This window comes from Vipera ursinii (assembly GCF_947247035.1).
Source record: "Vipera ursinii genome assembly, chromosome: 1".
NCBI classification, from domain to species: domain Eukaryota; kingdom Metazoa; phylum Chordata; class Lepidosauria; order Squamata; family Viperidae; genus Vipera; species Vipera ursinii.
In genome coordinates, this window is record NC_139512.1 from 192,684,383 (window position 1) to 192,699,762 (window position 15,380).

Here is a 15,380-nt window from a genome sequence, read left to right on the forward strand (position 1 = left end):
TAACAGCGTTCCGTGCGCCTTTGGCATCTAGTCATGCCGGCCACATGACCATGGAGATGTCCTTGGACAAGCGCTGGCTCTTTGTCTTTGAAACGGAGATGAGCACCGGCCCCTAGAGTTGGAAACGACTAGCATGCATGTGTGGGGGAACCTTTACCTATATGGAACTATTGTAGAAAAATGTATACTGCTTAAAATGAATTAAAATAATTGAAAGCAAAAGAAACAGAAAATTGTAAGAGAGAAAAATAGTAAAAGATAAAAGGAGACAAATGATTCCAAAAAATAAAAATAAGAGTACAAAGTACTTAGCATGTCATGATTTCCTTATTTCTTTTACTCTCAGAATCTAGATTCTATGTGCATGCAAATGATTACAGTTCAACTTCAAACAATCTTTTAAGCAAAAACCATACAGAATTGCATTATCCAATACTGAGAAGTGGTGTTATGAACATCTTGTGTATTATGAATGTGGAATGGCACAGGTCTTGTATGGCATAGGAGATGTTATAAACCTGACTGCTGGGGTCAAGTCCAGATCATCTTTAGATATTCCCAGGGGTGGCTGGAAGGTAAATTTCTGCAAGAGGCTGGTAAAGAAGAGGAAGAGCTCCATTTTGGCAGGTCCTCACCAGCATATATTCTCCCAACTGGAAAAAAAGCATACATGGCAAAAAAAGTGGTTTATTGGTTTTTGTAAACTATTTTACATAGCTTCCCAATGTCATATAATCATGGAGAGGTCAGCAAAAAGAAAAGTTATGACACAACATTGATATGGAAACACACAAAAATACAATAATAAAATAAGAATGAGTAGTATCAGAAAGATGATAATCTTAAAAGAAGACAAACTGTGATAAGTATTCTTCTACATTGATGTCCTGGAAAGAAGGTTGATTGAGCATCTCACTGTAGCCAGAGGTCATGACTACAATTGCAGGAATACATCTATTGAACAGACCATTTGAGGTAGAGGGTGGGGGGGGGATACATCTGTAAAATCCAAATGGCAATCAAATATCAAATATATATATATATGTCACTATCTGAAATATATTAAAAGTGATGGAAATGTTGTAGTCGAGGAAATTCCTTTAATTCACAACATATGAACAGACTCAACCAAAGTTTCAGCTCAGAAAGTGTGAGCTTTCTACGCTAAGCTAAATCCCAAAGCTCTAGGGTATTCTTGGAAGTTTGGCATTCAAAGAAATCAGTCATCAGTAGACAGATAGAGATAAACCACTTTGGCACAGGATTTAAAAGAGTCAATAAAAAAGCTAAGAAGGAAACAAACAAACAAAAACCCAGAATACATCCCCTCCAACAGCCACCACATAAATAAATAAAAAATAAACATGGATTAACATCAGACAAAAAATCAAGCAGTAAACAATACCCTAATCGAGGAACTACCAAGAAGAAAACCAAATTCCCACCAATGCTGGCAGCGCAAGCTATTGGATATAAGCAGGGAACAAAGCCTACAATCACTCAGACTGAAGATGTTACCTAGTCGTGTAGTGAAATGTCTTCAAGCAAATAACCAAACTCAGAGGGCACCAAGAAGCCCACAATTCCATAAATTGTTGGTTGCCAGAATGATCCTTGCGGATAAGCTGGAGGATTGATTCAAGTCCCATTGGCATTGTAATTTTGTGGTAGCAAGTTTCCTAATTAAGTTGATTTAACATTCTTCTATGTGGCTTTATCATTTCTATTAATTCATTCTATTCATTCAAAACCTCACAAAAGGTTTGTTAACGATACCTTGGCATTTATTATATTTACATTTATTATATTTACATTCCGAGGATGGCTATCATTTGTATAGCAGACTTCAGTTCCATGCCATATTCCTTTACACTACACTAACTTCAGTGCGCATACTATTTCACCCCATGGTAACTCTGGTATGATTTTCCTATGCTTTTCTGCCTTAATTCTGGTGATGTATTGATAATATCTACTACTGTATATTGTATGGAAAGATCCAATCTCATTTTCCCTTTTGCTTTGCCAATATCAGGTATAGATGTTGATTTACACCCAGGCACCACATAGTCAAGTCTTTCTTCTCCTCAGATTTATTCTTCTTTTCAACATGAAAACCCTAATATCCTTCACAGGAATTGCAAACAGCTAGTCAGTGGGTTAGGACGCTGAGCTTGTCAATCAGAAGGTCGGCAGTTTGGCGGGTCGAATTCCTAGTGCCGCGTAACAGAGTGAGCACCTGTTACTCGTCCCAGCTTCTGCCAACCTAGCAGTTCGAAAGCACGTGAAAATGCAAGTAGAAAAATAGGGACCACTGCGGTGGGAAGATAACAGCGTTCTGTGCGCCTTTGGCGTCTAGTCATGCCAGCCACATGACCACGGAGAAATCCTTGGACAAGTGCTGGCTCTTCGGCTTTGAAACGGAGATGAGTACCGGCCCCTAGAGTTGGAAATGACTAGCACACATGTGTGGGGGAATCTTTACCTTTACCTCTTAGAGACTGATACCTTTTACTACCCACCTTTGAATACTTTGAAGCCAGTCCAAGTCTTGTACCAGGATCATCCAAAAAAGGTAAAAAATTATATCAAATTTTGTTAAATGAAGCCCATTCAGTGGATATTTTATTATTGTTATTGTTGTTGTTATTGTTGCTCTTTAACTGTTCAGTGATCTCTTGTGAAGTTTTCTTCACAAAGAAGGGCTGCTTATTACTGGACAAAATCACACATGTACAGAGAATCTTACCTGCAGAGAAAGGCATAAACACGTCTTTTTTCACAAATTTTCCTTCAGCAACAAGAAAATGCTCAGGATAGAATTTACAGTGTTTCTCCCAGTGGGATTCATCATGGAGCACTGATGACAGCAATGAAACAATCTGCATTCCCTAAAACATTGAAGGAGAAAGAACTATATTAAAGGTGTTTAATCTATTTAATACATTGCTATAGAAATTTTTAGAAATTTTAAAAAAGATATTGCAAATGTATGGATTTTAAAATAATGAGAGGTATATGCTAGGTATGAAAAATACACATGTTAAAAAGATTTTAACTACCATAGTTAGTAAAACTGCATAGTACTCTAACAAAATTCTACCTTACACTGTAAAAAATAGACTAGATCTTATATAATGTAAGGATTTTAGACCGATCACCTTGGGGATGAAGAAGCCTTTGAAAGTTATGTCCTTGGTGATTGCATGTGGCAAATTGCTTGGAACAATATCAGCAAACCTTTGAACTTCATGAATTACTGCATCGGTGTAAGGGATTTTGGCTCGGTCTTCTGTCCTTGGCTGACGAACCCCAATCTCTTTTGCAATTTCTTCTTGGACCCTCCCTGGCAGAAGAAATCAATAATATACATTTAAAAATTAGAGTTGTGGACATTTTTAGAGAGTGGTACTAAAACATGAATAAACCAGATCATATATCAAAGAAAAAAAATAGAAGGTATAAAATGTTATTGTTCGTGACAATTTCTAAATATGGTAAGGATTTTTGTAGACATCTCAATCTGCTTAAGTGCAGTCAGAAATATTTTTATGCAACATTAGAAGAGAAGGATATGAATCCATGGACATTTTAATAGACATTTGGTGATACTAATATGTGATTTGTGTTGATTTCTTTTTTATTTATTAGATTTTTATCCCACCTTTATCATTTTATAAGTAATTCAAGGTGGCAAACATTCCTAATACTCCTTCCTCTTCCTACTTGCCCCCAAAGGAGAACACTATGAGGTGGGTTGGGCTGAGACTGACTGGCCCAAGGTCACCCAGCTGGCTTTCATACCTAAGGTAGGACTAGAACTCACAAACCCTGGTTTATAACTTGGTGTCTTAACCATTGAACCAAATTCCAGTTCTCAAGCCAGAATGAAATGTTAAGTGGACCATGTAGAGATGTGTCATGGTCTTGATGATAGCTAAAATACATTATTGTTCATAGAAATTTCTATCAGTCTTGGTTCATTGTAGGATGGGAGCATAATGGATGTTGAATGTACATGTAGTAATAGATATGCAAATAATGGAAATATCAATAGAAAAAAGAGCATCACATTTACACTGAATGTGATACACAGAGAAACTTGGTGTAAGATGTTTTATCACTGGACTTCATTGTTCTCCAGAAAGCTAAAATGAACACTTACTGCAAATTGATCAAAATCTAATGATCACATCAGATCATTTTTCCATATTTGGTGGCAATGCACTACAGTACAATAATTTTGTTAACTAATTATATTAAATTAAAACATATTTAAAAGTTAGATTTCCTTTTCAAACTATGATATCTTTATTAAATTTTCCAAGTCATAAATTCCCATAACGATTTCTGAATTAGTTTTGTATATGCTAATTGCTGCAAAAATATTTTATCTTTTTTATTGGAAAGGATACTTGATCTCCTTTCCAGAAGCATCACTATCTAAGCTGTAGGCAATAGTGAAAAATAATAAAATGAAACATACTTTGAATTTCTGGGAATTTCATCACTCTGCCCAGTGCAGAGTGTTTGAAGTCATACCAGCAACAAATAAATTACTCACAACAGTTCTAAAGTTTTCATAGTGGAAATATCCCTCAGTTGTCTTCTTCTCCTCCTGAAATATACCAAGAAAAAACACCAGCAAGGAAACTTAGTGTATTGATATGATGTAAATTCCAGAAGGCTAAAAGATTATGTCTTGAATGGATAATATATTGCCCTCAGTGGTGGGATTCAGCCAGGTGGCACCAGTTCGGCAGAACCGGTAGCAAATTTATTGTTGCCCAGGCCCAGAACAGACTTCTGGAAGTGGCATCCACACATATTTGAATCCCACCACTGTTTGCCTTCCAAATCTGCTCTGATAGTCAAAGGACTATTGAAGTTGTAGCCCCAATTTCACTGTGCTTCACACATTAACTGAAATGAAAAAAAAGTGAAACTCTAGAAAAGTCATATATTTAAAGCCAGAAGATGTTCACATGCTGCACTGAAGGGTTGACCCTAAATATCCCCAAACAGAAATTCCCTGGAGTCTCCCAGAATAGAACTTCCTTGGAGCCCTCTAGAATAGACCCTATCCTTCTTTATTGAGGATGTTTTTAATGGGGAAATTTAATTGGCTGTAGCTTTAGTGCATTTCCCAGGTGGACATTGAATGAATACATGTGGTCCATATGTCTATAAAAATAAATCACCATAATAAGTAAAACCATGATAGAGAGAACTATGGATAGTCAGTATTTTTCTAATTCACCAAGGCCCAAATCCCAAGGATTAAAATTGCACAGTTATTGGAAGAAGAAGTGCTTATTTTCTAACATATTATTGAATGAGCTCCTCTTGCTCACATCCTGTTGATTCCCCAATAAGCAATGGGGATGACCAGCATAACAAGCCAAATTAAATCCTCGTCTGTTGAAGTGTGCATCATGAAGTTGTGATGTCATATTCATGTCATCCTTTGGATACAGTTTTGCTGCATATATCCATGACAGGCAGTGGTGGGATTCAGCTAGTTCGCAACAGTTCAGTAGAACCAGTAGCTAGTTTTTTGTTGACTTTGGCAACCAGCTAATGCCCTAGGCCAGGGGTCAGCAACCTGAAACAGTGAAAGAGCCACTCGGAACCGGTTCCATCACAAAAGGAAAAACTGGGAGCCACAAAAATTGTGTGCGCATGGGCGTACATGCACACATGCACAGAACAGGGTTTGACTGAAGAGTGGAGCCAAGGCGAGATATGCACCTACCTTGCATATTTGAATTGATTGGTTGAACTTTTTTAGTCCCATTTTTTTTTTGGACTGCAAATGGCAGAGGACTGGGAGCCGCAGGAGACAGCTGAAAGAGCCACATGCGGCTCTGGAGCCGCGGGTTGCAGACCTGTGCCCTAGGCCTAGCCCTTTTCTTGCAAGGCCCAGACATGCATGGACACCACTTCTGGAAGTTGATTCTGAGCCAGGGAGATGTCCCACAAGGCTCAGAAGGGACTTTCATAAGTGACATCCACGCAGAGAACTGGTTGTTCAGGTATTTGAATCCCACCACTGATGACAGGCAATATGATTTGCAATAATAGAGTTAAGCCTTCTTTAAGTATACATACAAATTATATATGGCAGTGAAAAAAGAGCTCAATGACACACATTATTTAATTTAATTTAATTTAATAATATTTATATACCGCCCTTCTCCCTGAGGACTCAGGGCGGTTCACAGGGCAGAATAAAATACTAAATACAAACATTAAAAAGAGATTAAATGATTGCCCAAGTTAAAACAATTGGAATACAATTCTAAAAACCCCAAGATAAAATTAAGACACCAAAAATAAAACAACCCCACCAATCCCTATCAGGCTAGGCCGGCTTGTACAAACAGAAACGTCTTGAGATCGCGACGAATGCTGCCTATATGTCACAATTGTTTTCTTAAACTGAAAAATCAGATTACCAGCATATCAAAGGTTCTTGAAAGTTGAATATTTTTATTAAATAGCTTCAGTAGTCATAGAAATGTGACATCTTCATAGTCATTTCACTTGCCAAATAGAATAGAAATAATGATATTGGAAATGGCAGCTCCCACAATTGTTGTGATATCAAATGTTTTTCCTGAGCAATGAAAAATAAGTTGAAACTGAAAAAGTTCTAGGATTAAAGTTGCTCTTCACTGCATTTAGACTCAAAGTCAGGTTACATAAAGGGAGCATTCATCATAAAAGCTTATAGCCAGCATTGATGAAATTAGAAATATTTAGGTAAAGAAATAGGAACAAGTATTGGAATGATAACTCATTGCTACAAAGGTGCAATTGTTGTGTCTGAACATAGGTCAGTGGCTGTGAGGTCCTTGGTGTTCTCTAAGTTTGGTTGTTTTCTTGCAGACATTTCATTACCAAACTAGGTATCATCATCAGTGCTATTTAGGTACCTATCCTGGCTCCAACTCTGAGCAACTCACCATATAATAAACATAAAAATGCAATTCCAAAAATAGAATTTGGTTGCTCAATATAAAAACACATTCACAAAGAGGCTCCATTGACTTGTGAGGCTGGTGTGTTGTGCAATTAGCTCACATGGTGTAACAAGATGGTGGGTTTGTTGTCACTGTGAGTTGTGGTGGTGGGGGCACGAATGGGAGGCTCAGCCAATCTCAGTGTATACATGGTTGTACTTTGACAATAAAGGTTCATTCATTCATTCATTCCATTGACTTTAATTCAAGGTCTGAGAGAACAAATGAGCCTTTGAGGCCTTATGGAACACCCACAAGATAGAACCCACATGGATTTCAAGGGAGATCTTGTTCCAGAGGGCAGGTGTCACAACACAGAAAGTGTGCTTCTTGCATCCTGACAAATGGCACTGCTTCATTGAAGAAACATGGAGCACATTAATTCTGCCAGCACAAACTGGCAGAGTGGAAACTGTAGAATACAGGCAGCCCTATACTTTATACTCCAGATTATTGAATTCAAATATATTCCTATCAGAAATTAAAATACATTTGTATAGATGTACCCTACACAGACCTAGTATCTGTGGTACAATTCAGCATTTTCCTCTATACACTTTACATTGTATTTTCAGAAATATGACAAGTTGGCTTTTTGATTTAGTTGGAGAAATTCTCTCCAAATGAGAATGTGTCACTGCATAGCAACTATTTGACTACACTACACTACATTACACTAAGCTAGACATAAGTAGACATGAGCAGGTCATTTATTGTACATTATTGATATTAATATTAAGAAAATTGATGTATGCTTTATTTTCCATGAGTTGGCAACTGAGAGCTGAATGTGGTAAGAATAATTTACGATGCATTGAAAACATGCATGAGAATAAATGGAATGTACAACAAAAGGTTCAACATTGATCAGGGAATATCAGATTTGTTGGGTATAAGAGAATGCTTTTGCCCATTTGGTTATATAGAAATTCATATATAAGAAGAAACAAGAAAAATAACATGATGCAGTGGAAACTAAAAGAAGCACATTTAGGCAGAGAGAATGAAAGCAAATCGAATTACAGAATTAATTTATTAAGAAGGGTGAATGGGTTGAGAGGAAATGAAAGATGAAGTATATTGTGGTTGGATGGAGTAAAGGAAAACCTCAAAAAATGGGTGATGAGAAAATTGAAGAACAAAAGACAACATAAAAAGATCAGTAGAAAGTATGGTTTGCAAGGCTAGGATAGTAGGAGAAAGTGAAGTGAACAGTGTTTGTGGACACTATATATTGCTTTTTTTTAAAAAAAATGTTCATGTCTTTTGTTATATCTCCAGTTCTTTAGGCATTAAGCAAGATGAAGTGTTGAAACAGCAAACAAATTTATTAACTCAGAACAAAAGCAGCCCTTATAGCTGCTGCACAGCTATAGGTGGCAACCTATAGGTGGCAACCAATAGGTTCAAAGTAACAGTTTCCTGCCCCAAGCCTAATTATCAGCTTGGAGACATCCAGTCTGGCTTTCAGCAACCGTTAGATAACAGAGAAATCTAGGTCAGACATTAAGCAAGTGATCAGACATTAAGCAAGTGATTTAAAACAATTAAAGCCAATACATTACATTTCTTTATTGCAACTGGCTTAACAAAAGCAAACAGCATGGTAAATTTGTAGGTATGTAGGAATGGTCTCAAAGTGAAACCTCATTTGCCAAGAAGAGAAAGAATATTTAATTTTCTAGATTAATTTTATATCATAGGGCATCTGTTTTTTCTTATTCCTCATATCAATGAATGGTAAGTTTTATTCAAATCATTTCTAAATTGTAAAAATGCAGAGAACTATGAATGCCAATGATCAGAGCTTTGTGTATCTTTTTGTTGCTATCCTTAGAGTAGAATAGAGCTGGAAGGGACCTTGGAGGTTTTCTAGTCCAGCCCTCTGCTCAAGCAGGAGAACCTATACCATCTCAGACAAGTGATCACCCAGAAGTATGCAGCCCACATACTGCGAGGCATATAACAAGTGTTATCAATTGAAATTATTTAGGGACTAATACTTTGGAAAACATGGAATTCTAGCTCCTTTTAAGTTAATTGCTAGTGGGGTGTGATGCTGAATAAGTGGATCAATTGCAGTTTGAGCCTTATGACTATGCTAAACTAACAGTAATACAGTAGAGAATCCAATATTGACAATTGAGAAGTAATACTTTTATTGGTAAATTTGGTAGAATATCAAGTATGTATTCTAGAATCTAGATCACTTAATAAATGTAAATTGTATATTTTTGTTCCTTGAGAAACTACAATATTTTTTATCATTGATCCAAAACAGGAGGAACAATATCTCTAGTGTGCAACACATTTTCATGTTTATATATAGGGATGCATGCAACCTTAACATTCCACCATTAATTTTACCCAAAATTAATCCTAGAACTTTTATTTAAAAAGTGACTGTTAGTGCATACCAGATGTGGTGAAATCACTGGCTAAAGGAAGGAGAGAGTTAAAAGGCGTGCCAATACGGAGTTGCTCCAAGGAGGGAAATATCATAGACCAGACTAGTGAAGACTTATCTACTGGTTCCCAAGGGAATGCACCCAATCTGGTGAGATTCTTGTAATATTGGTGCTCAACGATAAAGAAACTGCTTTGACCTATTCTTAAAGTTGCTCTGATTTCTTGTGCCTCAGACTACATTATTCAAGAATACAGAATTAGAAATTGGTTTTAGTATGAATGCTAACCAAAGGATTTTGACATCTGTTAGATTTCTGCAAATATTATTGATTCAAGAAAAATCCTACCTAGCATACATTAGACAACTAAGCATATTTATAGGGAAAATAGATTTAAAAAATGTTGCAGGGAAAATATTTCAAAAGCAGTGCTTGTTTATTTGATATAACATGATGAAAATATTTTCCATTCTATTCTTGTCCTGAAAGATGCTCCAGTAGAGCATTGGGAGGAAACATCAACCCACCTGCATAAGTCTCTATTGTCTTCGTTAAGACACTACACTCTTCAGTGATTTTGTCTTCAATGGTCCTCCTGCCCATTCCGTAGTCCCGTAATGGGGATATTGTGAACCATCACATCACTTTCCAGTTCTCACCATGAGAAAAAAAATAATACCTGAAGAATAATTCCTGAAGTTATTTCCAGCATTGTTAGAGCATCAGAAATAAACAGTGATCTTTATACCAAAACATCTCTTTCCTGAAGCATTGGAAATACAGATTATGATCCAAGTGGAGCGGGGCTTTTGGAGAAACACACACACACACACACACACCACAGATAGAGAGGGGGGGGAGGGAGAGAGAGGGAGAAAGAGAGAGAGAGAGAGAGAGATCCACAGATGAACCAGTGCCAACACTCACTAGAAATTTGGAGTAGACCTTGCAAATTCTCTATTCCATAGATTGGGGCTAATATTGTTACAGTATTTTTAAAAATGGATCTGTGGCAATGCATGCCTGTATTGTGCACATTGTACATATGTTATGGAGAAATGTTCCTTGGGAGATGGATCAAAATGAATATTTGGGAAGACAAATAAGCAACACCATGTATATGATGAGACATGCAAAAAAATGCAGAAAAAACACCAGGATCTTCCACACCCCAAATTTGCAAAATAAAGCAGAACCAAACCTGTTGTGGATTGGTGTCTGTGTATGACTCATGCTGTTATTGCAAGGCTGTCTTGTCTTTTTATTCTCCATCTCCCCCTAGTGATGACTAGATGAAGTCAAAGTGGTTAAAGAAAAATTTTATCTGGGTCACTCTCTGGATTGAATTTCCACAAGCTTCCTAGTTCTTTTACATTAGTATCTATGAAAATGACTGCACATCTGCAAGGAATGCCAGCTACAATCCAAAATGAAACAACTCACCAAAGCTGTAGTGTATGCAGCTTAGCATACACGTGTGACAGCTACTGAAGGAAGCATGGAGCTGGACAGCTCCGGGCAGGAACAGCATTCGGCGGGGAAGCAGGATTTAAAGGGACAGCGTTCGGTGGGAGAGCTGGATTTAAAGGGATTGGCTGACCTGCCGGCGCAAAGCAGGGGTTTAATTCTATTGGCCAGGTATTCACCTGGCCAAGTATAAAGGTGACTGGTACCCTTTGTTCCTCCATTCTGGACCACATTTTCCTCCTAATAAAGTCATGGCACGCTAGAAGTCTGAGTCTCTTTGATTCTCGAACCCGACACAACAAAAGTCCTTTGCAACATCCTCAAAAAAAGGGACAGATGCTCTCTCTGAAAATGTATCTGCCTGGTTCACTAGAGCCTCTTTCACTGTCTCATAGCCAGTCAGCACCACCATTTCCTGGAATCCCATTTGAAGATGAAAAATGGGACCATATTTTTTTGACAATTAGGATATAGCAGATGAAAAACAAAAGACAATTTTGATCAACAATTACACTGGCATAGCTGGAATTTTGTTTAACAAATCATGTATCACAGTTCATCACAGTTCCAAGACTGAGGTCATGTTATTTTCCTTTTTTTAATGGCACATTATGAAGCTGTTTTGATTTATATGTACTTTATAGTTGTATAAAACAAATAAAAACACTTATGTAGTAAAAGGATGCTTGCACACAACATCATCATATCAAATTGATAAATTTTAAAACTTGCTAAGTTTTAAAGGGATCTAGACATACAGTGGGATTTCATAAAAGAGAATCTGGGCCTCTGCCAGCTTGTTGAAAGGATCACACAAAAGCTTTCTAATTGTACCTAGTAGTTTTTGAAGCTGACTGTGTGAATTTCTTAAAGAAAGAACTTGAAGAATGTGCTCATTTATATTTCTCCAAAAGTTCAAGGGCTTTTTATCCATCTCTTTCAATTAGAGTAAATTATTAGAAAAAAATGAACCCTCTAACAAATTGCTTTTCTTGGAATACAATTAAATGAATTTAAGTACCAGATAAATGATAGGGATGCAGTGGCTCAGTAGGTTTGGATGCTGAGCTTGTCGATTAAATGGTCGGCAGTTTCGCAGGTCAAATCCCGAGTGCTGCGTAACAGAGTGAGCGCCTGTTACTCGTCCCAGCTTCTGCCAACCTAGCAGTTCGAAAGCACGTAAAAATGCAAGTAGAAAAATAGGGACCACTACGGTGGGAAGGTAACAGTGTTCCATGCGCCTTTGGCATCTAGTCATGCCAGCCACATGACCATGGAGACGTCCTCGGACAAGTGCTGGCTTTTCGGCTTTGAAACAGAGATGAGCACCAGCCCCTAGAGTCGGAAGCGACTAGCACGCATGTGTGAGGGAACTTTTACCTTTACCAGATAAATCCTCGCTTTTTAAACATTTGCATAGAGGTGAAAAACCAGCAGGGAACAAATGAGATTTAATTCATCGTCCGCAACTTGTTGCAAATAAACTTCATCCTTTTTAATCAACAGGCTTTATCTCTAACAATAGTTTTGTGAGGCCTCTTCAAATCCATCAGGTGCAGATTTCCGAAAATGGTATGGTCCTGTGTCCTGGCGGGAGATTGGGGCAGCTGTTACCCCAGGAAGTGCTCTTTTTCAAAAGGAACATAATTGCAAGAATAAACAGTGATAATATTAGAACAGGTCCAGTCCAATCCATTTCCTTTCACAGAGCAGTTTTCAGTAGCAGTTGCAATAACTTCTGTAAATTGAAATGAAACAAACAGAATTTCAAAGTATTGCACTAGGCCAGGGGTAGGCAACCTTGGCTCTTTTATGACTCGTGGACTTCAACTATGCTGGCTCAAGAATTGTGGGAGTTCAAGTCCATGAGTCATAAAAGAGTCAAGGCTGCCTACCCCTGCACTAGGCACATCCCAGCTACTGTTTCTACTGAATCACCATATTATCCTATGTATCCAGCAACCTTTGCCTTAGTTTCTTAATAAATATCTACATGGGAATCTACATAGTAAGGTTTGCAAATGAGTTTAAACTCCTTTTAACTCCCCAGTGTACCAAATTTTAGACAGATGTTAATAATCTGTTATAATTGCTTTTACTGAGTGCACAATGGATTGTGAAATCTTCTTGCTTGAAACAATATTTAACAGAATCTTCAGGGATAATTATTTCATTGTTTAGTCAAGGAACCAAGTAAATTGAATCAAATTAACTAAGAATGGGCCCAGAATCAACACAAGCATCCCTTCTTGAATAATTATTCAGTTTTTCCACATTATCTTGAGGAATTTTCCATGGCCTCTGGCTATCTGAATGGAGAAGAGGATGTATTTCTTACAGTCTATATGATAGATTATAAGCAAACAGTTTCTGTGATGCCTTTCATCTTGGCTTGGGCACTTGGATTTGGAGGGTTATGTAAGCTTAACAATACGTAAAAAAGATGTTGTAAGTGAGAGCACCCACACAATTAAAAAAAACCACATTTCTAAGGGCATCTCTCTTGGCATTTGCCTATGACAGGCAACAAAGTAGCCATGACACATTGTGGATCATCATAAATGGCTGCAATTTGGTTCTTTTAGGCTAAAGAAGTATGTCAGCTTTTGAATAGAACTTTTGAAAAAGATATTAAAATAGACATGAGGTAAATTCCAATTTCCCCTTTATGGATTACTGCCTTGTCATGACGAAGGGGCTTGTGTAACTCAATGAAGGTATGAGCTATGCCATGCAGGGCCACCCAAGACAGACAGGTCATAGCAGAGAGTTCTGACAAAATGTGATCCACTGGAGAAGGAAATGGCAACCCACTCCAGTATCTTTGCCATGAAAACCCTATGGACAGTACCAAAAGGCAAAACGATATGACGCTGGAAGATGAGCCCCTCAGGTCAGAAGGCGTCCAATATGCTACTGGGGAAGAGCAGAGGGCTAGTACTAGTAGCGCCAGAAAGAATGAAGCGACTGGACCAAAGCCAAAAGGATGCTCTGCTGTGATGCATCTGGTGGTGAAAGGAAAGTCCAATGCTGTAAAGATTTATTCTCCATAGGAACCTGGAATGTAAGATCCATGAATCAAGGCAAGCTGGACGTGGTCAAACAAGATATGACAAGAATGAACATCGACATCTTAGCAATTAGTGAACTAAAATGGACAGGAATGGGTGAATTTCTGTGGGCAAGAATCCCTCAGAAGCCTTTATAGTCAATAAAAGAGTAGGAAAAGCAATACTGGGATACAACCCCCAAAATGACAGAATGATCTCAGTTCAAATCCAAGGCAAACCATTCAATATCACAGTAGTCCAAGTGTATGCCCCATCCACTGGTGCTGAAGAGGATGAAATTGACCAGTTCTATGAAGCCCTACAGCACCTTATAGAATTAACACCAAAAAATGATGTCCTTATCATCATGGGGGATTGGAATGCTAAAGTAGGAAGCCAAAGGATAACCAGAATAAAAGGCAAGTTTGGTCTTGGAGTAAAAAATGTAATTTAATTTAATAATTTAATAATTTGATTTGTATACCGCCCTTCTCCCGAAGGACTCAGGGCGGTGAAATGAAGGCTTTTGAAGGCTTCAAAAATGAAGCAGGGCACAGGCTGATAGCATTTTCTCAAGAGAATATGATGGTCACAGCAAACACTCTTTTCCAACAACGGCTCTACACATGGACATCACCTGATGGTCAACACAGAAATCAGATTGAATATGTGCTCTGCAGCCAAAGATGGAGAAGCTCTATACAGTCAGTAAAAACAAGACCAGGAGCTGACTGGCTCAGATCATGAGCTTCCCGTTGCAAAATTTAGGGTTAAATTGAAGAAAGTAGGGAAAAGCACTAGGCCACTCAGATATGAATTAAATCATATCCCTGATGAACACACAGTAGAGGTGACAAATAGATTTAAGGAATTAGGTCTGATAGACAGAGTGCCTGAAGAATTATGGATGGAGGTTCGCAACATTAGAGATATGAAGGAAACATTTCATGCAAAGATGGGCATGATAAAGGACCAAAGTGGCAGGGACCTAACAGAGGTAGAAGAGATTAAGAAGAGGAGGCAAAACTACACAGAAGAACTATACAAGAACGATCTTAATGTCCCAGACAACCATGATTGGGTGGGCACTGACCCCAAGCCAGGTATCCTAAAATATGAACTTAAATGGGCCTTAGGAAATCTGAGCAACAACAAAGCTAGTGGAGGTGACAGTATTCCAGCTGAGCTATTCAAAATCTTAAAAGATGATGCAGTAAAAGTGCTACACTCAATTTGCCAGCAAATTTGGAAAACTCAACAGTGGCCACAGAATTGGAAAGGTCAGTTTACATTCCAATTCCAAAGAAAGGCAGTGCCAAAGAATGTTCAAACTATCACATCATTGCTCTCATTTCACATGCTAGTAAAGTTATGCTTAAAATCCTACAAGCTAGACTCCAGCAGTATGTGGATCGAGAACTACCAGACAT

General features: G+C 37.9%; 1 long non-coding RNA gene and 1 pseudogene across 2 annotated transcripts in view; one reads left to right on the forward strand and one right to left on the reverse strand.

Moving 5' to 3' along the window:
- The window catches only part of LOC310632646, a 1,302,393-nt gene that overhangs the window by 519,202 nt on the left and 767,811 nt on the right, over window positions 1-15,380 (forward strand). The window lies entirely within an intron of this gene.
- On the reverse strand, window positions 467-12,596 carry LOC310632520 (cytochrome P450 2K1-like; annotated as a pseudogene). Its single transcript has 8 exons — window positions 12,405-12,596; window positions 11,201-11,365; window positions 9,961-10,112; window positions 6,459-6,619; window positions 4,487-4,618; window positions 3,162-3,346; window positions 2,750-2,891; window positions 467-653 (listed from the first exon to the last, which is right to left on the reverse strand). The product of its transcript is annotated as a cytochrome P450 2K1-like (transcript).